Source organism: Oryx dammah, unplaced genomic scaffold (assembly GCF_014754425.2).
Source record: "Oryx dammah isolate SB20612 unplaced genomic scaffold, SCBI_Odam_1.1 HiC_scaffold_26, whole genome shotgun sequence".
Classification (NCBI taxonomy): domain Eukaryota; kingdom Metazoa; phylum Chordata; class Mammalia; order Artiodactyla; family Bovidae; genus Oryx; species Oryx dammah.
Genome location: NW_024070210.1, coordinates 9,503,496 through 9,529,253, shown reverse-complemented (window position 1 = coordinate 9,529,253; position 25,758 = coordinate 9,503,496). Strand labels below are relative to the sequence as shown.

Genomic DNA, 25,758 nt, shown 5'->3' with positions numbered 1-25,758 from the left:
GCTGAACTGGGGTCTCCTGCATTGCAGGCAGATTTTTACCAACTGAACTATGAGGGAATGGGGTGTAAAACAGGGAAAGGAGCCTGTTCTCCACTGAATAGTTCCCTGAGGAGAGTCCCTCTAAGTTGTTCTGAGACCCCTAAAAGATAAATTACTGTTTGGAGACAGGTCTTTTAAACTCATGCCCAAAGGAACATGTTGTACTTAGAAAATACCTACTTTATCAACTTGATTATTTGTATGCCAGACTTCTGAATGAACCCTTTACCATGAGCAAAGTGGGACTGACAAAGCAACCAACATTCTTACATGGCTGAGTGTGACCTCTCATCTCTCTTAATTGCTTTTCTCTTATTAATCAGGATCTATCTATTATTGATTGTACCATTATGCCATGCTTCTAATGACTTTGCCTGGGAGGATCAAAATTTATTTAATATTTGGAATACTCCTTAGAGGAAGAAGTTGGAAAAAAATAGTATTAATTAAAGGTAGCATTTCTCAGGCTTTCCTAACTAACCATGGCTTCTATTAAAATCCTAATCATCTTTTGAAGTATAAATTAAGTTCTGTACCCTCCACAAGTTTTGTTGGACTATACCAGTTTAATGATTATATTTTTGCTCATATTGATCACTTGACTCAATTCGAATTTAGTATTCCACTCTAATCTACGGCAGATTATTTGTATTGATTGTCTAAGGTCCTTCACTGAGTTGTCAGCTCTTTGAAATCAGAGACAAGACTTATTCTCTGGTATTCTCATACTGATAAACATTTTTCTCTTTGTCAACAATAACTTTAAATTGTAACTATATTGATAGTATTAATGCCATTTTATACTTTTGTTATTTGTAGGATTTTACAAAACATTTCCGTGAGCATTATCATTTTAGACCCTCCTAACTTTCAGCTGCCCAGTGAGTGAAGTATTTAATTTTATAGATAAGGAAGTGTAATCAAATGAAAATTTAAGTTGCTTAGTATAAGTCTTGACATACTGTAGAATGTATGATCATAGAATGTTGCTATTGTTTATTGTTGTTTTTTTTCTGTGATTGTTAACTCTGACTTCCCTTTATTGTGGTTAATACATAAATGTTTCTATAGAAGGCCCAAGAGGGATCAAAACTATGGGATGAAAGGGGCAGATTATGCATAAAGTCTTGCCTTTGGATATGCATGTGTGACTCCTTCCAATAGGAAGAAAAAAAGAATGCGGCGAAAAGAAGGGCCACTGCTAGCACATAAGTGAGATAGAAAAAAGCCCTCCTCCCTACCCTCCCTTTTTCCCCCGCAGATAGATACAGCACTGGATGGATGCACGAAGCCGTTTGCTCCATTTGCTCAATGCCCTTGCACACGAGCAGCCTGTTTGTGCATCATAATCCAGGGTACATGATGAGAGCAGGGTGGCTGTGCAAGGGCCCAAAGCAGACCCTGATAGAGAATCAATAAGTGATACTGGAGACGTTTGTTGGGAGGTTCAGTAGAGGAAGGTATATAAACCAACAGGAATACTTAGAAGGACTTTTTTTTGGCGTAGAAGTATGAATAATCCTATCATGGTTCTTTAGACCCATGTACCCTGGGACTTTAAGTCTTTTTAATAAGCAGAGAACAGAATTTAGGAAAGATGATTCTATTTTGACCTCAAGTCAAAAAACTTGAGATCTTAAAAATACTACCATTCTTTCAGTATGTGAGTTATTTTCATCATGTGTCTGTCTCATTCTTAAAGATACCTTTGAAAATTTCAAAAAGAAAAGGCATCCTCTTCCCAGAAAAAAAATATACTGACATATGTACCTAAGTATTCCACAATTAATTTCAGTGTTGGATACATTCTTGAATTTGGTGCAGTTTTCTCAATGCTAGCTATTCATCACAGTTATTGGAGGTCCTTTAAAATGGATGGATTGCCTGCCTCTACTCTAGCATATTCTGATTAGTAAGTTTGGGAAGAAGCTTCATACACTTGAATCATTTCCTTACATATGAGATGACATCAAAGAGAGAAAATGTCAACAGACAATGACAAGAAAAGAAAGGCTATTTTACATTGTTGAACATAAATCACTGGAGAACTAGTAATACAAATAAATTAGGTGAGTATCTGAAAAACACATATCTGGAGTGGCTTTATCATATTAACAAAAACATTACTTTCATTTTATTTATAGTATTCATGAAAATAGATAACAGAAAGCTATGGGCAGAGGAAGGATTTGTAGAATATGGTACAGGGAGGAAAGGTTTGCAGAATGTAGCACGGAGCAGAAGTTATTGTTTCCACTGTCGATAGCATCTGTGAAATAACCTGGGAAATTGATCACTCTGGAGGCACAGAGACTTCTAGAAGATGATACTGTGTTTTCACTTGGTCAGGTTTTAGACTGTACGGACAGTTGAATAAAATTATTCAGTTCATTTTGGATGTAAAACTAATTAATGAGTCATGAAAGGATGATGAGTGATAATGAAATTATAAGCAACATTCTCTGATGGAACAAAAAATCTCTTAAAAGGAAGTTAGCAGGTTTGCAGTGAGATATTTTGAAATATTTTTAACATTTCCTTCATGGATTTTCATTAGGAAACCAAAATATACCATTTGCAAGAACTGTTTCTTTGCTGTGTCACCCAGAGAGAAGCTTTGGGTACAGAGTGTTAGGCTGCATGCTAAAAATAAAAACGTTTTTTGAGGCCAAAATCTCCATCACCAAGTGTTAATTCATGCCCTCTGTTTTTATCAGTTTAATGACAATTTCAATATTAATATTGTAAACACAACAAATGTATACATGTTAATTAAAATGCTAAGACATTGTTGCAAGTTTGCTATGACAAACATAGCGCATTAAAAAGCAGAAATAACGCTTTGCACAAGGGTCCATGTGGTCCAAGCTACGGTTTTTCCAGTAGTCATGTATTGTATGAGAGCTGGACCAACAAAAATTGATGCAGGAAATTTTTTCATCAGAAGAAAATTTCTTTCTGTAACTTGTTCCTCTTAAATATAACCCATAAAGATGTTTTATAGCAGAATTAAGAAAATTCTTTGAACACATTTGTATGTAAATAACTGGAGTAGCAGAGTATTATGGAGAATATCAGTTTCAAGAGGTAGGATCCCTGGCTTCTGAGGTGTGTTATTTCTCTTCGCACGGCCTCAGGTTTATGAATTTGTGCATGGTGCAAGGGGCGTATGTATGTGTTCTGCACGCACAGAGGGGTTGTCCTATCCTGGAAGAGCACACATTTATTAAGCAGGCATTAGTCAGGTGTCTACTTAATTAAGGTATGACAGTAAAGCCTGCATATGTGGATGTGATGATGACAGCCCTAGGACTTGCCTTGTGGTCCAGTGGCTAAGAATTCATCTTCCTGTGCAAGGAATGTGGGTTTGACCCCTGGTTGGGGAACTAAGATCCCACATGCGTTGGGTGGCAAGTCCTGACACAAGCAGAAAAAATAAAATTAAAAACCTTTAAAAAATGCATCTGAAGTCTAGTTGGGCAGCAGGATGGTAGCTATGATAAGGGGCAAGTGAAATGTACTGAATTCTGTGAGAAGGAGAGCTTGAGGACTACAAGGTTTCTAAGTTTCCCTCAACTGCTTTTTAAGATGAATCTGTCTTTAGGATTTGATGGTGGGTAGGACAGGGGTCCAAAACATGGCCAGAAACTGGAACCCCAACTGGAACTGGAGGGAGTGATTGAGTGTTGGAGAATAGGACATCAAACTTTTACTGCCTGGTTGTGTCTAAATCTCCCTACTTCCCTAACCAGGTAAAGTCTGCCCTGTGCACACAGGCCTCGTGCAAGTGGTTGCTTGGCAGGAATCAAGGGAAAGCAGCCAAGTTCCAAGTCTGAGGTGATATGAAATAGAGATAGAGATATGAAATATGAAGATAACCTTCATAAGGCAACATGAACCATCCGCTTAACAGGATACTGAATCCAGTGGTGACTCAGCGAACCATTAAGCAGGTAGGAATTTGCAGAAACTTCAGGTTGGTTTCTACAGAGGAAATAAGAATAATTTTCCATTTTTCTTCTCTCAAGCATCACTCTTCACACATTTTCACCATGCTCTGTGCTCCCAGAAGCCAGCCTTCCTGGATTCTATCCAAGGGCTCTCCCGCCCTCTGACCTCTGATTTGGTTTGAACAATGGGAAGCACTAGCAGGCAGGTAAGAGGAGGGAGAAGGAGTTGGGGGGTTTAGTTCCTTGATCTCCTTTCTGCAGAGTTCCATGGGTTGCTTGCCTCCCTCTACCGAAGAGCACAGGTCTTGGCAGGAGGTGTTGTCCACTGACCCATGGTCCTTTCATTCCTAACGGTGACGACAGCTCTCCTGCAGCTGCTAACTCCGGGTTACTGCACCGCTCATCGAGATTTCCTTACAAATGCCCTCGCTTATAAAATAGTTTATTAAACTCTCCTCAAGATACCTCCTTTGAGTGTACCAACAGTTTGCTTTTGGAAGCCTAGTATAAAAGACCTTAAATAAGTAAGTATTCTTACATATACTTTAAGTATATAGTGATGGGTAGTTTGGAAATACAAATAAAAATGTATGAAGGATAAATAACTCAAAAATAACAAAAAAAATTTTGGTACTCAGTATGATGGTAAAGTGAATAATACTATTATAGGCACTACAAATGAGTTCAGCAAAGTTTTGGCAAATCATAGATGTTTGTGTCACAGAGAAAATTAGTTTGATAACCTTATTTTCTAGATGAAAAACTTAGACCTTCCAGGAAGAAACTGATTTTCTCAGTAACCCTGTTTTTTAGTGGCAGAATATGAAGAAGTGTGTATGAATGCCTATGTATATATGTGTGTGTGTGTATACATGCAAATTATCTTATTCTCTTATTTGTCTCTGATCAGTAGCTGAGAATCTTATAGAAGTGACTTCATGAGTTCATCTGAATTACTCTGTATTGTTTTCCCAGCAAATTGTTATTTATCTCTACCTTTTTCAGTGTCTTGCAAAGCTTTCTGAATTATTTGATGACTGTTTTCCAGGAAAGTTTTTTTTTTTTTCCCTTTTGGTGGGGAAGGAAGGGGAAGCCATCTTGTGAGGATCATTGCAAAAAATCAGCAGATAAAAACAAAGCTATCTTGAGATGTGCAACATATTAGTTTACTGACTTGCCCCTCAAATCAACTCTGTTTATAGTGTGCATAGATTTCAATTTAGTGCCTCAGATATGTTCCATATGACACTGGAATTGAGGTTTGATAAGAAGAGTCAAACCTGAGAACATTTAGTCCATGGATGCTAAGCTAAGTGTGTCAGTGCCTGCTGTCTGTTCCTCAAAATCTAGTTCCAGGACTTCCTGTATCACAGTCACTTGGATTCTTTTTAGTAATAATACAGATTCTTCAGCCTCACCTAAGACCTACTTAATCAGAGTTTCTCGGAGCGGGGTCCAGGATCCTTATTTTTAATACATTTTCTGAAACAACTTTTACGTACACACGTTTGAAACTGTGATACTAGGAAGAGGAATATACATCAAAATTGCTGAGTGCATTCAGCCTGATATTTGTGTGTTCATTATTGATGAAAGCTGGCTTTTTAAATGTTTTCCCCAAATGCAGTGGCTGTCTTTCTTGGATTTAGGTGAACAGGTAAGTTAGGTCTGTGTATATATTGGCACTGGATTTTTGATAACAAACTTGGATCACTAGCAGAAGTAACTTTCCAGCTTCTGTGGAGCTGAATGAAAAATACAACCACTGATTGATGGCCAGACCCCTATGATGTTTTGAACTTTTAAAGAAGCTAAGACTGGGTGGTTGATTTGTGGTTGAAGAGGGCTAAACATTCTCTCCAGGAGTTCAGGGAACCCGCTGCTTCCTAAGCTGGCAAAGAAGAGAAATCCTTGAGGCAGAGGTGCTTCAATTTGCATGAGCTGTACGAAGCATACCTCCCATTAACTGGCTGTTGCCTCTCTTGATGACTACCTTGGGGAGGAGATGGGGGTTGTGAACTTTGAAGTGGATTATTAATTATTCATGCCTCCTTCGCCTGGACGGAGGTAACCTGCGTCTCAGGAGTCGGGCCCAGAATTCATTATCTTCATGTCGATGTTTGCAATAAAAATAACACTGAATATTAATCCTTTCACCTTCATTCTTAACTCCTCTTCCCCCTCCTCTGTTCTCTAGATAGATTGTGGAAAATCATGGCTCTCCCTTAATTCTCCCATCCCCGATACTCCTGGGCCGTGTATCCTTTATTCAGTTCATTAAACTGAGAATTAAGTTCAAGGGCTAGTTGCCTACTTGAAAACTCTGCAGAATGCAGCGTTTCCCTACTCAGACTTTCAGTTCATTTTTTTTTTTTTTAGCATGGTTGTGCTAATTATGTTATGATGAGCGAATCGTCACCTGTCCCTTTTTTTATTTTTATATTTTAAAATTTTTGGAGTTTTGTACTTTTCCTGCGCCTTAGGAAGAGTTCTCTACAGATGTTGCTGTCAGGCTTAGTCAGGGTGTTACAGTAAAAGCAGAAGGCTTGTTCTTGTCAAATGTCTGTGTTGGTGTCTTTGCGTTTACCTGTGTGTATGTGTATGTGCCTCTTAAGACTGTCTGTGCATTTTTCTTTCTAAGGGGAGCCAATGGATAAATCATTACTTATGAAAAGTATAAGTTAATGAAGTGGGAGGTCATTAAGCCCTCGTAACAAAGAATAGTCTGCCTCATTATCTGATATGTGGAGACAACGATTGATTCAGAGGTAGGTTATGATTAGTTTGCAAAAGACTCAATATGAAGATTCATAAACAGGAAAGGGAAAATGTAAAGAAAAGAAATGTATGACATGACAATAATTAATCAAACAAATGTAATGACAGTCACATGTTAATGCCAAGAAATTTATGTGATCAGTGTTGATGCTTCTAGCCATTGCCTTCTTGACTTTGTTCCGACTTGCCTTTTTCTACTTATTCTCTCTATATTCTTCTTTCTCTCTTTTTTTCGTTCTTTTTACTGTTATTAACTATATAGTTTTTACTAGTGTTCACCCTTGATGTTGTATGTGCGGTGGGTTATAGCAAATGTATGTGTGTGTGTGTATGTGTGTGTGTGTGCGCTCAGTCATGTCTGACTCTTTGCAACACCGTGGACTGGTAGCCCACCAGGCTTCTCTGTCCATGGGATTTCCCAGGTGAGAATACTGGAGTGGGTTGCCATTTCAATGTATAATATACCCATAAACTCATCGTCACAGTACCATATAGCATACTTTCATTGCCCTAAAAATCCCCTGTTGCTCCACCTGTTTTTCCTCCCAGACCCCTGCCCCCAGAACTTCTGGCTACCACTGATTATTTTACAGTCCCTGTAGTTTTGCCTTTTTCAGAATGTCATGTAGCTGGAAGAATACAGTGTAAAGCCTTTTCAGACTGGCTTTTTTTCACTTAGCAATACGCATTTGTTGTTCCCTTATATCTTTTTGTGGTTTGATAGCTCATTTCTTTCTATTGCTGAATACTGCCACTCTGTATGGATATATACAATTTGTTTGTCTATTACCTAGTGAAGAACATCTTGGTTGATTTGGCACATTTGAATAAATCTTTTATAATTATCCAAGTGTAGAATTTTTTATGGACATATGTTTCCAACATAAAGTGTGTATATGCCAAGGAGTGTGATTACTGGATTTTTTGGTAGGACAATGTTTAGCTTTGCAAGAAACTGTCAGACTGTCTTTCAGAGTGAAACTACCATTTTGCATTCCTACCAGCAAAGAATCAGAGTTCTTGTTGCTTCATATCCTCACCAGCATTTGGTGTTGTCAGTGTTTTGGGTTTTAACCTATATAACAGCTATGTAGTGGTATTTCATTGTTTCAATTTGCAATTCTCTAACAACGTAAGATGTTGTTGAGGATCTTGTCATATGCTTATTTACCATCATGTATCTTCTTTGGTGACATATCTGTTCAGATATTTGGCTCATTTTTAAATTGGGTTGTTTTCTTTTCTACTGTTGACTTTTAAAAAGCTCTTTAAATATTTTGGATATTTTTGCAATTATATTCTCCCAATCACTGTTTTTTCTTTATATTCTCTTAATAGTCTTCTACATTACAGAATAATTTTAATGAAGTCCTATTTAGAATTATTTTTCATTTCAAAAATTATGCTTTAGGTGTCTTTTTGCATCTTATTTTGTCTTCTTCTCCATTTCTGAGAACTCAAAATGCAGTTCTGTGTGACCTGTGGCCTTGCCATTTTCTAGTCACATGATCTTGAACAAATTTCATTTCCTCTCTAAATTTCAGTTTCCAAGTTCTTTGTCTATAACATGGAAATAATAATGTGCTCTTTTTGAGTATGCTTAAAGGGTTATTCCTTGGAAGAAAAGTTATGACCAACCTAGATAGCATATTTAAAAGCAGAGATATTACTTTGCCAACAAAGGTCCATCTAGTCAAGGCTATGGTTTTTCCTGTGGTCATGTATGGATGTGAGAGTTGGACTGTGAAGAAAGCTGAGCGCCGAAGAATTGATGGCTTTTGAACTGTAGTGTTGAAGAAGACTCTTGAGAGTCCCTTGGACTGCAAGGAGATCCAACCAGTCCATTCTGAAGGAGATCAGCCCTGGGATTTCTTTGGAGGGAATGATGCTGAAGCTGAAACTCCAGTACTTTGGCCACCTCATGGGAAGAGTTGACTCATTGGAAAAGACTCTGATGCTGGGAGGGATTGGGGGCAGGAGGAGAAGGGGACGACAGAGGATGAGATGGCTGGATGGCATCACGGACTCAATGGACGTGAGTCTGAGTGAACTCCAGGGGTTGGTGATGGACAGGGAAGCCTGGCATGCTGTGATTCATGGGGTTGCAAAGAGTCGGACATGACTGAGCGACTGAACTGAACTGAAAGGGTTATGTAAGACTATGCATTGAAAATCACCATTTAAACTGTAAGTTTCTGTGTTATTTTATTTTTCCTTATCTTCCTCACCATTTTCTGTTACCTAGTCTTGAATATAGGAGACATATTTGCCACTCATCATGTACAGGAATAAATAATTCTTTCACTGAACTGGTAGTTAATAGCAAGTTGCATGTATGTGAACCCAGTCAAAAGAAGTTTTAAAAATGATCTGAACTGACCGTTCGCACCTTAAGTCAGTTGGACTGAGAGGGTGAGTCGTGTGTGTGTGGGCTTGTTCATCTTGCACCGGGTCTTTTGGTGCTCTAGGCCTAGTGAGCTCAGAGTAGTCCAAGATCACATTTTAAAATTAAAATTAATCCAAGGTCATATTTTAACCCTAAAATTAATTTGTCAGAGATAACAATTCCATTGTGGGCCCTCATACCCAGTCTTGTCATAAATATTGGCTCAACAAAACCTCAGATCCGTTGAGGCAGTGGTTTTCAAACTGTGTTCTGTGTAGATGTTGAGGTCTGATAATATGCGTATCCTGCAGTTGTTTGGGGAGGGGAACAGTACTGTCAGGACTCTGAGACCACCCTCCTGACTTCATGAGAACAGTTTTGCTTGTTTTAATTAAGTTCTCATGTAAAATTGTGCTTGAAGAAATGTTTTTTCCTGCTAACAAATTTTTTCTATAAATCAGAATTATAAACTGAAGTTCAAGATTCTAATAAATTTACTGGTACTGTGTCTTACAAACTAGAGAATACATATCAAGTCTGTTTATTGGAAGAATTATATTAAATGCATTAGTTGTTTTATATGACTAGAATGCCATTGGGTATGTTATCCAAGATATGGTGTTTGAACAGTGAACTATTCTTACCTTAAAGCCTTCTGTTTTTATAACTGCCTATGACAGAGCCACTATATCTTGTCACTAGTTCAACTCAAGTTGAAAAGCACTTATTCCTACACTCTAATATGTTTTCTCTCTCACTTGATTTATAAACCTGGCCTTTATATTTTGAGAGCCAAGGATGTGGATGTAAGACCTGAGATATAAATGATGAAGTTGTTTATTATTCTCTTCTTTCTCCAAAGAGACAGATCAACCAAGAGTTAGAAGCAAGAATTGTATGAATGGAAATAGAAAGGATGCCTCAATGGAAACATTAAACCCATTAATTTTAGATGTTTAGTCCATTAATTTCTACTGATCCACCCTTTGAAATATCTTCTGTATCTGGTTCTCTGTTTCTATTCCCACAGCTTCCCTCCTTCCAAATATTTTTCAATTCACGTAATTCTCCCTGTGTTGATTCCCTCTCACCTTTAATTCATTCTACACATGGCCTTGAAAGTTAACTTTTTAAAATGCTAATCCTATACTATTGCTTAAATCTCAAATGAATATTCCTTATGTCAGGATCAAGTTCTTACTAAACACCATGGCATTCAAGCTTTCCATAAGTTTCATTTATCTTTAAAAAGATTCAAATTCTTTTAGTATTTCCCAATCTTATTTTTTAAGGCTTTGCTTATGTTTTATTTCTATAAGCTCATCTGGTTGTCAAAATATATGGACTGTTCTCCTTTCAAAGTTCATTCTGATCCATCACTCCAACTACAACATCTTTGGATCACTGTATTTAAATTGCTCTAAATATATATTCTGAGAAATTTATTTTGATTAAATTAATACTAACTTTTAATTATTTCTGTTGTATTTGTAAGTAGATTGCTATCTATTGGAAACCAAGAATCAGGTTGTCCACAGAACCACAACCACAGACAACAATGGCATTCAGTATGATTTCTTATGAGTACTTATTATGACCAGGATATGTGATAAGCACCATGTCTTTTATTTTTTAACCTCCAAAGTCACTGCAAGCTAGTCTTTATTATTTCATTTGACACATGACAAAATAAAGGCTTATAGATAGGTGTTAAATAGCTTTACCAAGATACCGCAAATAATATTTAGTAGAGCTGGACTTAAAACCCAATTCTGTTGGAAAACTAACAAACAGAAAACCCTTTTCAGTTTATATATTGTACAATATTTGCTTTGGTATCTATTTCAGCAGACAATACATCTCTACCAAAAAGGAAAATTTGAAATGAGTTTTTGAAATCCAGCCTTACAGAAGGAAACACTAGTCTTGATAAGGAAAAAGATTAAAATATTTCCAAAGCTTCCTTAGGATAACTAAATTCCTATCTCAAAAAAAAAAAAGGGGGGGGGGTGAAAAATGCACGCACACCAAAAAAAAAAAAAAAAAAAGTTAATTCCTGTGAGGTAAGGAACTGATATTGGAGTCATGTTACAGACCCTTACTAGTTGTGCCGTGACATGAAATTTCCCCGAATCAAGCAAACATTATAAAGTTCTGTGACCAAAGATAGAAGAGGGTAAGGTGGTCCTTGTGAAGCTGAAAACTCAGCATCTGTGCACTGGATATGAGAGTTGGAGCATAAAGAAGGCTAAGCACCAAAAGATTGAGGCATTTGAACTGTAGTGTTGGAGAAGGCTCTTGAGAGCCCTTTGGACTGAAAGGAGATCCAACTAGTCCATCCTAAAAGAGATCCATCCTGAATATTCATTGGAAGGACTGATGCTGAAGCTCTAATACTTTGGCCACTTGATGCAAAGAGCTAACTCATTTGCAAAGACCCTGATGCAGGGAAAGATGGAAGGCAGGAGGAGAAGGGGATGACAGAGGATGAGATGGTTGGATGGCATCACCGACTCAATGGACATGAGTCTGAGCAAGCTCCAGGAGATAGTAAAGGACAGGGAAGCCTGGTGTGCTACAGTCATGGGGTCACCAAGAGTCAGACATGACTGAGCAACTGAACGAGAGGAAAAGAGTAGCTTTATTGCTTTGCAAGGCAAAGGTGGACTCACTGGGCTCCTGCCCCTTGAAGCAATGATTCAAGGGTGGGGTTTCTGATAAAGTTAGGGTGTGTTCGGGGCCTCCTTTAATCTGATCTCAGGTGGTCTCTCTCTGAGCTTCTCTGGCTCTCAAGGTTATGAAACTGTGACTTTCTCTGGAATTAAGAATTAATTCTCTGGAATTAAGAATGCTTCATCAAGTATCTAATATCTTGCATTTGTTGGGGATGTTAGTTCTGCAGAAGGGCTCAAAGATGTTGTTATGTGGACCTCTTGAAGCAGAACCAGGACCCAGCCCAAACCTGCTCTGTTGTTTCTTGACTGCTCCTCCCTTGTTTCTGTACCCCTTTCCTTGAAATCAGGGAAGGTCAAGGAGGCTGAAGTCTGTTTCCTGCAAACCAGAAACAGGGAACACAGAGAAGCTTCTCTATACCATCCTGCTCCATTTCACTTGGAGAAAACTCTGTCAAAGCATGGGCTATAGAGTTTTCTTTACTGAAGCTAGAATAAAGTGAAGTCTCTCAGTCGTGTCCGACTCTTTGCGACCCCATGGGCAGTAGCCTACCAGGCTTTGCTGTCCGCGGGGTTTTCCAGGCAAGAATAATGGAGTGGGCTGCCATTTCCTTTTCCAGGGCATCTTCCCAACCCAGGGACCTAACCCGGGTCTCCTACATTGCAGACAGACACTTTACCATCAGACCCACCAGGGGAAGACAAAGGAGCTTACAAAAGGCTTACCCTTTCTTTAGAAAAGTTTACCAATGACTAGGTAGTACAAGCTCTGTTTTCTCCGTAGGCTTTCATTCCCAAAGAAGTTAGGGAAGAGATTATAGAACAATTCTGCTATTTATTCCACCAAAATGGTGTAACTTCTGGTCTCACAGTATTTTTAGCTAGGAGAAGCAGTAGAGTATATTTAGCATATTTATTCTAGCTTCTAGAATACTTATTCTAGCATACTTATTTTGGCTTCCCTGGTGGCTCAGAGGGTAAAACGTCTGCCTGAAATGCGGGAGACCTGGTTTAATCGCTGGGTTGGGAAGATCCCCTGGAGAAGGAAATGGCAACCAACCCCAGTACTCTTGCCTGGAAAATCCCATGGACAGAGGAGCCTGGTAGATTACGGTCCGTGGTGTCTCGAAGAGTCGGACACAACTGAGTGACTTCACTTTCCTTTATCTGCAAAATGTTTTTCTTTGTTTAGAACATTGAAGAAAGACATCTTTGAGTGACTTCTTTGATAAATTTTTTTAAATAATTTTTTCTGATTATTATAAGCTTCTGTTTTTCTACCTCTACAATGCCTTTGGTCATTATGGATATATATCACAGCACAAATATTACCCAATACTTTTTTGGAAAAAGCAAGGGCTCTATTAATAGCCATAGTGATGAGAAAACACACTTAGAAATCTCTATTTGTCCTCTCACTTCCAATTTGTTTCCTCTAATTCACTACGTCAGTGAGTAAGGCAGCCTCACTTGGAACTGAAATTCCTTAATTTTCTGCTAGGCAGATTTCTTATCTTTCTGGGACAGACATTGTCTGGCTCTAATCAGATTGTTGACTGAGAAAACAAGAGCTTAGAGACTGAATAACATTCAAAACAAGCAAATAAATAAACAAGCCTAGGAAAACATGAGTACTCTCCCTAAAGAAAAAAAAAAAGAGTGCACATAAACGAAGTCAACAATTTTTTTTTTCCCTCAAGAATGTCATTTCTTGACTGTTTGAGCAAGATCATTATTTGGGAGATAAAATAGCCATTGAATATCTTGTACTAAAAATTTTAAAAATCTGGTTACATTTTAAATTTTATTTATAGATTGAAATCTATGTGTGAGTTATAGCTATAATCTGTGTATCCTTCCTTTTCAGTTCAGTTCAGTCTCTCAGCTGTGTCCGACTCTTTGTGACCCCATGAATTGCAGCACGCCAGGCCTCCCTGTCCATCACCAACTCCCAGAGTTCACTCAAACTCACGTCCATCGAGTCCGTGATGCCATCCAGCCATCTCATCCTCTGTCGTCCCCTTCTCCTCCTGCCCCCAATCCCTCCCAGCATCAGAGTCTTTTCCAATGAGTCAACTCTTCTCATGAGGTGGCCAAAGTACTGGAGCTTCAGCTTCAGCATCATTCCCTCCAAAGAAATCCCAGGGCTGATCTCCTTCAGAATGGACTGGTTGGATCTCCTTGCTGTCCAAGGGACTCTCAAGAGTCTTCTCCAACACCACAGTTCAAAAGCATCAATTCTTCGGTGCTCAGCCTTCTTCACAGTCCAACTCTTACATCCATACATGACCACAGGAAAAACCATAGCCTTGACTAGATGGACCTTTGTTGGCAAAGTAATGTCTCTGCTTTTGAATATGCTATCTAGGTTGGTCATAACTTTTCTTCCAAGGAGTAAGCGTCTTTTAATTTCATGGCTGCAGTCACCATCTGCAGTGATTTTGGAGCCCCCCAAAATAAAGTCTGACACTGTTTCCACTGTTTTCCCCATCTATTTCCCATGAAGTGATGGGACCGGATGCCATGATCTTCGTTTTCTGAATGTTGAGCTTTAAGCCAAGTTTTTCCGCTCTTCTCTTTCATTTTCATCAAGAGGCTTTTGAGTTCCTCTTCACTTTCTGCCATAAGGGTGGTGTCATCTGCATATCTGACGTTATTGATACTTCTCCCGGCAATCTTGATTCCAGCTTGTGTTTCTTCCAGCCCAGCGTTTCTCATGATGTACTCTGCATAGAAGTGAAATAAGCAGGGTGACAATATACAGCCTTGACGTCCTCCTTTTCCTATTTGGAACCAGTCTGTTGTTCCATGTCCAGTTCTAACTGTTGCTTCCTGACCTGCATACAGATTTCTCAAGAGGCAGGTCAGGTGGTCTGGTATTCCCATCTTAGTTTAGACTAAACTGTCAAGGCAAAACTAGTTGGTTGCTAAAACTTATGAGGAGGAACAAAGGGTAGTCTTAGGAAACAAACTTTAGAATTTCATGGGAATGGAAGTTGGTCAGATGATATGCCCCTTAAAGTTTTATATGATTTAATTAATCATTGCTAAATTCTTAAAGAAGCAAATGCATTTTGGATTTTAGGAAGGCTCCAAATGACAGAAATGTTATTGGAAATCCTTGAAAGGCCCAGCAGGATTTGTCTATCCTTATTAACTAGAAAAGAAAAGTTATTACTTTGGAAGAAAAGTTATGACCAACCTAGACAGCATATTAAAAAGCAGAGACACTACTTTGCCAACAAAGCCCATCTAGTCAATGGTATCGTTTTTCCAGGAGTCATGTATGGATGTGAGAGTTGGACTATAAAGAAAGCTGAGCACTGAAGAATTGATGCTTTTGAACTGTGGTGTTGGAGAAGACTCTTGAGAGTCCCTTGGACTGCAAGGAGATCCAACCAGTCCATCCTAAAGGAATATTCATTGGAAGGACTGATGATAAAGCTGAAATTCCAATACTTTGGCCACCTAATGCAAATAACTGACTCATTTGAAAAGAGCCTGAAGCTGGGAAAGATTAAAGGTGGGAGGAGAAGGGGACGATAGAGGATGAGATGGTTGGATGGCATCACTGACTCAATGGACATGAGTTTGAGTAAACTCTGGGAGTTGATGATGGACAGGGAGGCCTGGCAAGCTGCAGTCCCTGGGGTCACAAGGTGTTGGACATGACTGAATGACTGAACTGACTGACTGATTAACTAGAGAAGTTTGGGAAAATACTCTAGAGATGAAGTGTTATATAAAGACTAGTGTTGTAATTGGGGTCATTAAGCATGAGATCATGTATAGTATGGAACTGGTCTGTCTGCCTTAATCCTAACAGACTGAAATTTCCCACTGTATATTTCCCTTCTGGTCTTAAAACTGCTATTGATTTTGAAATCGTGATTTTTTTTTTTAAGAACCACATAAATGTGGATACATTGTAATTGTACTTTGGGGTCATTATTATAATCTAACCTAGAAGGATGTACATAATTATTTGAAATAAAATTTAATGTAACATTTTGGTTACCTTTATTTGAAGTTTAAAAATTATCTTTACTGTTATTACCTTTTATTATATATTTTAATTATCCTTCCTCTTCTTAGTCTCTGCATTCCCTTATTTTGAAAGCTAAAGTAGACTTGAGGTTATTAAAGTCAGGGATGTGAAATTCCTTATTTCCTTCTTTCTAAAACCCTTGAATATGTTTGTATCAGTTATTAGGAAATCTTTTGTTGGTATGAAACAAACTTTCAATCTGATAATGAGTTTTATCTCCAGTAGAGATAAAGAATCCAGGATCATAGAAAAAGCAAGGGGATTCCAGAAAAAGCATCTACTTCCAGTAAGCCTTTGACTGTGTGGAGCACAACAAACTGTAGAAATTCCTTAAATGGGTGGGAATACCAGACCACCTTTCCTGTCTCCTTAGAAACCTATGTGCAGGACAAGAGTCAACAATTAGAACTGGATATGGAAAAATGGACTGGATCCAAATTGGGAAAGGAGTACGTCAAGGCTGTATATTGTCACCCTGCTTATATAACTTATAGGCAGGATACATCAGGTGAAATGCCGGGCTGGATGAATCACAAGCTGAAATCAAGACTGCCAGAAGAAATTTTAACAGCCTCAGATATGCCGTTGATACCACTCTAGTGGCAGAAAGCAAGAGAAACTAGACAGTCTCTTGATGAAAGTGAAAGAGGAGGGTGAAAAAGCTGGCTTAACACTAATGCTCCAAAAATTAAGATCATGGCTTTGGGTCCCATCACTTCATGGCAAATAGATGGGGAAAATGGAAACAGTGTCAGACTTTATTTTCTTGGGCCTCAAAATCACTGTGATGGTGGCTGCAGCCATGATATTAAAAGACGCTCGCTCCTTGAAGGAAAGACTATGACACCTGATGTAGATAGCGTATTGAAAAGTGGAGACATGCCCTGAGGGAATCCATGTTGGTACAGAGGTGCTTGTAGGGGTCATGGGCCACCAGGCAACCCTCGGGGCTGGAGGCCTATGGTCCCTCCTAGGCCTCGATTCTCACCTCCTCAACTCCTCACCTCCCCGCCGTCTTGGCAGGCCCCTACGGCTTGTGGCACAGATGTGGAGTGCATATTTTACCATCTATGAAAACTTCTCTGTAATTTATTTTTTCCTCACTCAAAGATTATACCAAATTTAAAAGAAATGAATGAATATCCTACAAAAAGAAAAAGGAAGACTTTATATCTTTCTACTTATTCAGATTCCTCTGGAATAAGCAGAATTGCAGATGGATTCAGTGGAATTTTTTTTTTTTTCTGATCATTGTTACAGTGTTCTATGAGACAACCAGACAAAATATTTTGACAACAAAGATGATGATTCAGATACAGAGACATCAAATGACTTGCCAAAATTTAAAGATGGAATCAAGGTCAGAAACAGAAATCAATACAACCTGGTTCCTGGTCCTGTTCTTAGAATTCTAGACCACACTGCCTTTCCCACAGAAAAATCTGCTGATATTGAAATCTGTGATGAAGAGTTTGACTCTCCTGAATCAGCCCACCAGCAAACTCAAGGAGAGAGCCCCACTGAAGTTCACACTATTGAAGATGTTCCAGTTGCTGCAGAAGTACATGAAATTTCTAAAGATTATGATATGGAGACAGAAAACAAATCCTCTGAGACTCTCCGAGACTAAACTGATGAAGAGTCACCAGCTAAACCTTGCAGAATTGTTGGCAAGAGCCAAGCTTTGAATGTGACTGTCCAGCAGAAATGACCTTGCGGCTGCTGCTGCTAGTAGCAGTCGTTCTGCCCAGCAGAAACGACCTTATTGAGAGCTAGTAGCAGTGACCCCCATAAATGTGACCTTTGTGAGTCCAACAGGAGATATTTTTCTGATTTAAAGCAGCATATGATCTTGAAGCATACTGATTCAAAGGTGTGCTGAGTCTGCAGAGAAAGTTTTGCTACCAGCTTCTGATCAAACATCCAAACTGCATGAAGAGGATCCCGACATTTGTAAATACTGTGATTATAAGACAGAAAGCTGTGGTGTATGTACACAATGGAATACTAGTCAGCTATTAAAAAGAGTGCATTTGAATCAGTTCTAATGAGGTAGATAAAACTGCAGCCTATTATACAGAGTGAAGTAAATCAGAAAGAAAAATATCAATACAGTATATTAATGCATATATATGGAATTTAGAAAGATAGTAATGATGACCCTATATGCAAGACAGCAAAAGAGACACAAATGTAAAGAACAGACTTTTGGACTCTGTGGGAGAAGGTGAGGGTGGGATGATTTGATTGCCAGTCTAGGTTCAATGCATGAGACAGGGCACTCAGGGCCGGTGCACTGGGATGACCCTGAGGGATGGGATGGGAAGAAAGGTAGGAGGGGGTTTCAGGATGGGGGACACATGTACACCCATGGCTGATTCATGTCAATATATGGCAAAACCCACTATAATATTGAGTGGTTAAAATAATTAATTTAAAAAAAAAGACTAATTTTTGAGACCCTCAGCTGGCACATTGCAGACACCCATTTTAGTGATCACTTTTATGGGTGTGAGAAGTGTGACATACAATTCTCCTAGAGCAGGGAGCTCTACCTACATTTCCAGGAGCATAGCTGTGATGAACAGTACTTGTGACTGTTCTGTGAACATGGAGCGAATGATCCAGAAGGCCTGCATAGCCGTGTGTTAAATGAGCATGCAGTTAATTAATAAAGTAATAAGTATAACAATGGAGAACGTGGACAGTAGAGTCTCTTAAACAAAATCACACCTGACAAATGGAAAAACTTCTTTGTTAGTCAAGTATGTGGGTTTCAGAGTAGACTTCATACACATGTTAACAGATACATTGCTATTGAACATATTACATGTTTTCCACATGTTTGTGATGACTGTGGGAAGGGCTTCTCAAGTATGCTAGAATATTGCAAACACTTAAATCACATTTATCTGAAGGGATTTGCTTATGTCAATACTCTGAATATTCAACAGGAGAGACTGAAGATTTTAAAATTCATCTGGATCACAAACATTCAGCTGATTTACCTCATAACTGTAGTGAATGCTTGATGAAGTTTGGAAATGAAAGGGAATTAATAAGTCAATTTCCAGTCTATGAGACACCTTGATTGTTCTCTTTAAATTCCATAATGTTGATGTGAAATAACTACTTTGGCAATGTTAAAACAAAAAGCAGAGACATCACTTTGCTGACAAAAGTCCATATAGTCAAAGCTATGTTTTTTCCAGGATATAAGGATGTGGCAGTTGGACCATAAAGAAGGCTTAGTGCCAAAGAACTGATGCTTTCAAATTGTGGTACTGGAGAAGACTCTTGAGAATCCCTTGGATAGCAAGGAGAACATACCAGTCAATCCTAAAGGAAAGCACCCTTAAATATTCATTGGAAGGACTGATGCTGAAGTTGACGCTCCAGTTCTTTGGAATTGGAAGAGTTGACTCATTGGAAACACTCTGATGCTGGGAAAGATTGAAGGCTTGAGGAGAAGGCAACAACAGAGGATGAGATGGTTGGATGGCATCACCTACTCAATGGATACGAGTTTGAGAAAACTCAGAGAGATAATGAAGGACAGGGAAGCCTGGCTTGCTGCAGTCCATGGGGTCACAAAGAGCCAGACATAACTTAGCCACTTAACAACAATAGCATCTCCAATAAGACTTTGTGTTCATTATTCATTTTATTTGTTTTATGATGCCTTTACTTTTATATAATGCTGAATACTACCTATATTTATTACATTTCTTTGTAATTAACAAAATGCTTTCTTTCATTGAAAGACAAACTCCATAAACATAGAGGGTCAAAAAAAGAAAAGAAAGTTAAAAGAAAAAGTGAAAATGTAGTTGCTCAGTCCAGTCCTTTACAACACCATGGACTGTAGCCCGCCAGTCTCCTCTGTCTATGGAATTCTTAAGGCAAGAATACCAGAGTGGGTAGCCATTCTCTTCTCCAGAGGATCTTCCCAACCCAGGAACTGAACCAAAGTCTCTTGCATTGAAGGCAAATTCTTTACCATCAAAGCCACCAGTTCAGTTCAGTTCAGTTCAGTTGCTCAGTCATGTCCAACTCTTTGTGACCCCATGGACTGCAGCACACCAGGCCTCCCTGTCCATCACCACTCCTGGAATTTACTCAAACTCATGTCCATTGAGTTGGTGATGGTATCCAACCATCTTATCCTTTGTCGTCCCCTTCTCCTCATGCCTTCAATCATTCCCAGCATCAGGGTCTTTTCAAATGAGTCACTTCTTTGCAGCAGGTGGCCAAAGTATTGGAGTTTCAGCTTCAGCATCAGTCCTTCCAATGAATATTCAGAACTGATATCCTTTGGGATGGACTGGTTGGGTCTCCTTGCAGTCCAAGGGACTATCAAGAGTCTTCTCCTGCACCACGGTTCAAAAACTTCAATTCTTCAGTTCTCAGCTTTCTTTATAGTCCAACTCTCACATCCATACATGGCTACTGGAAAAACCATAGCCTTGACTAGACGGACCTTTGTTGGCAAAGTAGCGTCTCTGCTTTTTAATATGCTGTCTAGGTTGGTCATAACTTTTCTTCCAAGGAGCAAGTGTCTTTTAATTTCATGGCTGCAATCACCATCTGCAGTGATTTTGGAGTCCCAAAAAATAGTCTGTCACTGTTTCCATTGTTTCCCGTCTATTTACCATGAAGTGATGGGACCAGATACTATGATATTAGTTTTCTGAATGTTGCGTTTTAGGCCAACTTTTTCACTCTCCTCTTTCACTTTTATCAAGAGGCTCTTTAGTTCTTCATAATTTTTAATTTATTCTTTCATTATTTACTTATTACCTGCTCATTAATTGGAATAAAGGTACCAGATTACAAAAGTTTATTTCTTAATTCATGACCTTTCCTTTTGTTGAGAAGATTTACAATCTCTAAATTCAGCTCAGTAATTGGGTTGAATATTTACTTAGGAAAATAATTTTGTTTTACTTATCTATGAGGCATTTATTATAGTATAAAGTGAAAAGAAAAAGACATTTTGTGTATATTTAAAAAACCAAACTTCAGAAAATTGATATCATTAATAGCTTTATATTTAATGTTAATTGTTTGATTGATTATTATTTTTTTGTTGTTATTGAAAGCTTGACTGAGTTCTTTCACTTTCCTTCTTGGTAGTTTGACCACAGGTAGGCATAGTAATGGAAAAGCTTATAAAATGAGAGAGATAGAGTTATAGTTTTAAAATAAGTAAAAATTTATGAAATTTTAAGTTTTTAAATTTATATAATGTCCACAGGTGGTACATACCCTTAAAATAATTAATCCCACCCCTCAACTTACTTTCTTATACATACTGAATCTGCTTTCATACACCAGTTAGCAAATATTTGCCACTATCTCATACTTGGAATATTCTGTCTCCTAACTGTTTGATTTTAGAAATATTAATATCTTTGTATAACAGTGTTTGTTCAATTATTAGACTATTTTATGTCATAATGTGTTTTGAAATGAGGAGAAAATTGAAAATGCTAAAATGGTGGAAGTATTAAGCATATTAAAAGTACAACTTTTAATTTACTTGAATTTCACTGAATTTAATTCAATTATGAAAGAAGATAGAGAAGCAGAATGGTATAAAATCCTAAAAATCTATAATTAAGTACAGCTTTTGAAAGGTGAGGCTTAATGATAAATTTATGGATGTTATTAAACATTGGATTGAGTGATAATAATGTTACAGCTTAAATTTTTGAATGCTTCTTTGCCCTAGCACAGAGCTAAGGTTTATAAAAGTGTTGTATAATTTGATTTCCACAACAACAATATGGAATGTATGTCAGGAACTGTGAAGGGGCTGAGCTTTTATTCTACATGCCTGCAAGTTGACATAGATTCACAGGTGCAGGTAGAGGATACAGACTGGTGGAACAGAGATGAAGATCTGTGGGTTAAAGAAACGGTGGACACCATACTATCAGCATTTGTCCCAGTCTCCACATCCAGAGTCCTACAGGGCGATGCAGTGAGAGCTTGGCGACTCTGGGGTTGTATTATAGTGGAGGAGGCCCCAATTTTAGGAAACTTCAATCTTTCAAAGGGACTATAAGCAAACTGGCCCATTTTTTGCTCAGGAAGGAGCTATTATGATTATTATTATTATGGACAGCAAAAGGTAGTGCTTCTAGCCTGGCATATATCTTTCAGGGTTGTTTGTTGTGCAGATATTTTTGAAAAGGTAGTCTGGAAAAAAGTGTTAGGAGGATCTTGATTCACAAGATAAGCAGAAATATGGAAGGCTCATGGGAAATTGGGCTTTCCTGGTGGCTCAGTGGTAAAGAACTTGCCTGCCAATGCTGGAGATGCAGGTTAGATCCCCTGGGTTGGAAAATCCCCTGGAGTAGGACATGGCATCCCACTCGAGTATTCCTGCCTGGAGACTTCCATTTACAGAGGAGCCTGGTGGGCTACACTCCACAGGGTCACAAAAAAGTCGACATGACTTAAGAATTAGACAACAACAACAACATGGGAAATTGTCTCCCAACATTATAAATTTTGTTATTCCCAGTTTAAGAAAGTGAAGTTTTGAAACTTCAGGTAACTTATTCAAGTCACACAAATTTGTATCAGAACATTCTAGTGGTCTAAATGCAAAGGGAAGCTCATAATTCTGTGTAGCTAATGACAGGATGAGAACTCACCAGAGACTCCTTTGTTTAGAGAAGACTGCCATTCATATTTCTATGATAACATTTTTTTATCTGTGGACTATGCAAAAACAACAGCAGAAAAACCCCTGTCTTCACATCTCCAGACTTAATCCAAGCTCAATCTGTTGCAATTTTTTCAATTGTGATCTTTTTTTGCAGTATTAGAACAAGTTCCTTCTTTGTATTCAAAGTCACTTTAGATTATCTCTTAAAATTAACTTTCTAAAATATGTAAAATTGAATTGTATCAGTTCATTTCAGTCTCTAAGTTGTGTCCGACTCTTTGCAATCCCAGGAATCACAGCACGTCAGGCCTCCCTGTCCATCATCAACTCCCAGGGTTCACTCAAACTCATGTCCATTGAGTTGGTGATGCCATCCAGCTATCTTAACCTCTGTCATCCTCTTCTCCTTCTGCCCCCAATCCCTCCCAGCATCTGGGTCTTTTCCAATGAGTCAGCTCTTCGCATGAGGTGGCCAAAGTACTGGAGTTTCAGCTTCAGCATCAGTCCTTCCAATGAACACCCAGAACTGATCTCCTTTAGAATGGACCGGTTGGATCTCCTTGAAGTCCAAGGTACTCTCAAGAGTCTTCTCCAACACCACAGTTGAAAGCATCAATTCTTTGGCTCTCAGCTTTCTTCACAGTCCAACTCTCACATCCATACATGACCACTGGAAAAACCATAGCCTTGACTAGACAGACCTTTGTTGGCAAAGTAATGTCTGCTTTTGAATATGCTATCTGGGTTGGTCATAACTTTCCTTCCAAGGAGTAAGCGTCTTTTAATTTCATGGCTGTGATCACCATCTGCAGTGATTTTGGAGCCCCAAAAAATAAAGTCGGACCCTGTTTCCACTGTTTCCCCATCTATTTGCTATGAAGTGATGGGACCGGATGCCATGATCTTCGTTTTCTGAATGTTGAGCTTTAAGCCAACTTTTTCACTCTCCTCTTTCACTTTCTTCAAGAGGCTTTTTAGTTCCTCTTCACTTTCTGCCCTAAGGGTAGTGTCATCTGCATATCTGAGGTTATTGATATTTCCCCCAGCAATCTTGATTCCAGCCCAGAGTTGTTCATGATGTACTCTGCATAAAAGTTAAATAAGCAGGGTGACAATATACAGCCTTGACGTATTCCTTTCCCGATTTGGAACCAGTCTGTTGTTCAATGTTCAGTTCTAACTGTTGCTTCCTGACCTGCATATAGGTTTCTCAAGAGGCAGGTCAGCTGGTCTGGTATTCCCATCTCTTTCAGAATTTTCCACAGTTTATTGTGATCCACACAGTTAAAGGCTTTGGCATAGTCAATAAAGTAGAAATAGATGATGTTTTTCTGGAACTCTCTTGCTTTTTCGATGATCCAGCAGATGTTGGTAATTTGATCTCCGGTTCCTCTGCCTTTTCTAAAACCAGCTTGAACATCTGGAATTTTGCGGTTCACATATTGCTGAAGCTTGGCTTGGAGAATTTTGAGCATTACTTTACTAGCATGTGAGATGAGTGCAGTTGTGAGGTAGTTTGAGCATTCTTTGGCATTGCCTTTCTTTGGGATTGGAATGAAAACTGACCTTTTCCAGTCCTGTGGCCACTGCTGAGTTTTCCAAATTTTCTGGCATATTGAGTGCATGGGCTGTAGCATATGGAAATCCATACTGTTAACATTTGAAATAATTCTAGATATTTGATAACCTAAAGAAAAGCAATAGCAGCACCATCGATAAGCCTATATATTTTCTTTTTTTAATAACCAAAGATAGTTTTTATTACTTTATTGAAGTATAGTTGATTTACAATGTTGTGCTAATTTCTGCTATACAGAAAAGTGATGCAGTTCTATATATGTATACATATATATATATATACACACAGATACACATATGTATATGTGTATCTGTCTATATACATATTCTTTTCTACTATGGTTTTTTATAGGATATTGAATATGGTTCCCTATGCTACATAGTTCCCTATGTATAGTTCCCTATCCCTACATTAGGACCTTATTTTTTATTCATGCTATATGTGATAATATACAATAGTTTGCATCTGCTAATCCCAAATTCCTAATCCATCCCTTCCCATTCCCCTTTGACTACATAGAGAACCTAAGTTTGTTCTCTATGACTGTGAGTCCATTACTATTTTGTCCTGAAATTCACCTGTGTCATATTTTAGATTGCACATATAAGTGATACCATATGTATTTTTCTTTATCTTTCTGACTTACTTCACAAGGTTTGATAATCTCTTGCTCCATCCATGTTGCTACAAATGGCACTATTTCATTCTTTTCTATAGCTGAGTAATATCCCATTGTATATATTTATGCTTGTATATTTTCAATAAGGGATTTATAAAAAGTTCAAATTTTTTTTAAAATTGAAACCTTAATTTAAAATCTGTGAACTTAGTGATTGTAAACATTTAGTTATTAAGTATCATCTCAAGAATGCACTGTATATTAAAATACAGGACTTTCTCCATGTGAGCGTTGAGGTTGGGGCTGCTCATAAAGACAACCAATTAATACCTCCCTTCCTATTATTTGGGAAAATCACAGTGGAAGTGTAACCTTGTGCTTAACTTGTGATAAAAAAGGAGAAGGATAACTCTTAGGACTAGAATGGTAGAGTCCACAGGCTCTGAATTGGACTTCTCAAGTGAACTGAAGTGAGTGGATTTGTAAGTAGAGGAGAGGAAGAAGTGGCCCACCTACTCTTGCTTATGTTGTTTCCATAAATTATAATCAAGGTTTAATGTTTGCTTTGAGTTATATGTTAGCCATGTTTACTGTAATGTGTTAATAATACTAGGTAAACCTCTCCATTCAGAGGATGAACTGGTGATTCTCTTTAGATGTTACTCTGAATAACCCCAAACTGAATTTATGAGATTCCATACTGTGTTCATAGAACTGGCTTCTGGATTTAATTTCTGTTAAGTGAGACTTTTTTTTTCCCTTCAAAAAACTACTGTCATTTTACAGTAAGACAGTAAGTTATATAACATAGTCTTGTTAAATATATTAGACTGCAGATTAAACTTCAAGGTGACCTTGGGAGAGTTTTGTACCTGTACTAATCTACAAATATATGCATATATGAAGAGAAGGTGCCTTATCATTTCTACTCAAGCACAAACAGACCATCTACCAATCAAAATTCTCTATCAGTTCCCCTGGACCTAAATATCACATGCTCCATCCTAC

General features: G+C 38.3%; 1 long non-coding RNA gene and 1 pseudogene across 1 annotated transcript in view; one reads left to right on the top strand and one right to left on the bottom strand.

Annotated features, from left to right (window-relative positions):
- Positions 1–25,758, bottom strand: part of LOC120852647 — a 334,482-nt gene that overhangs the window by 211,381 nt on the left and 97,343 nt on the right. The window contains exon 2 of the long non-coding RNA XR_005718604.1: positions 12,310–12,314. This is a non-coding gene — a long non-coding RNA (uncharacterized LOC120852647). The remainder of the gene's footprint in view (positions 1–12,309; positions 12,315–25,758) is intronic.
- LOC120852646 lies at positions 16,997–19,022 on the top strand (annotated as a pseudogene).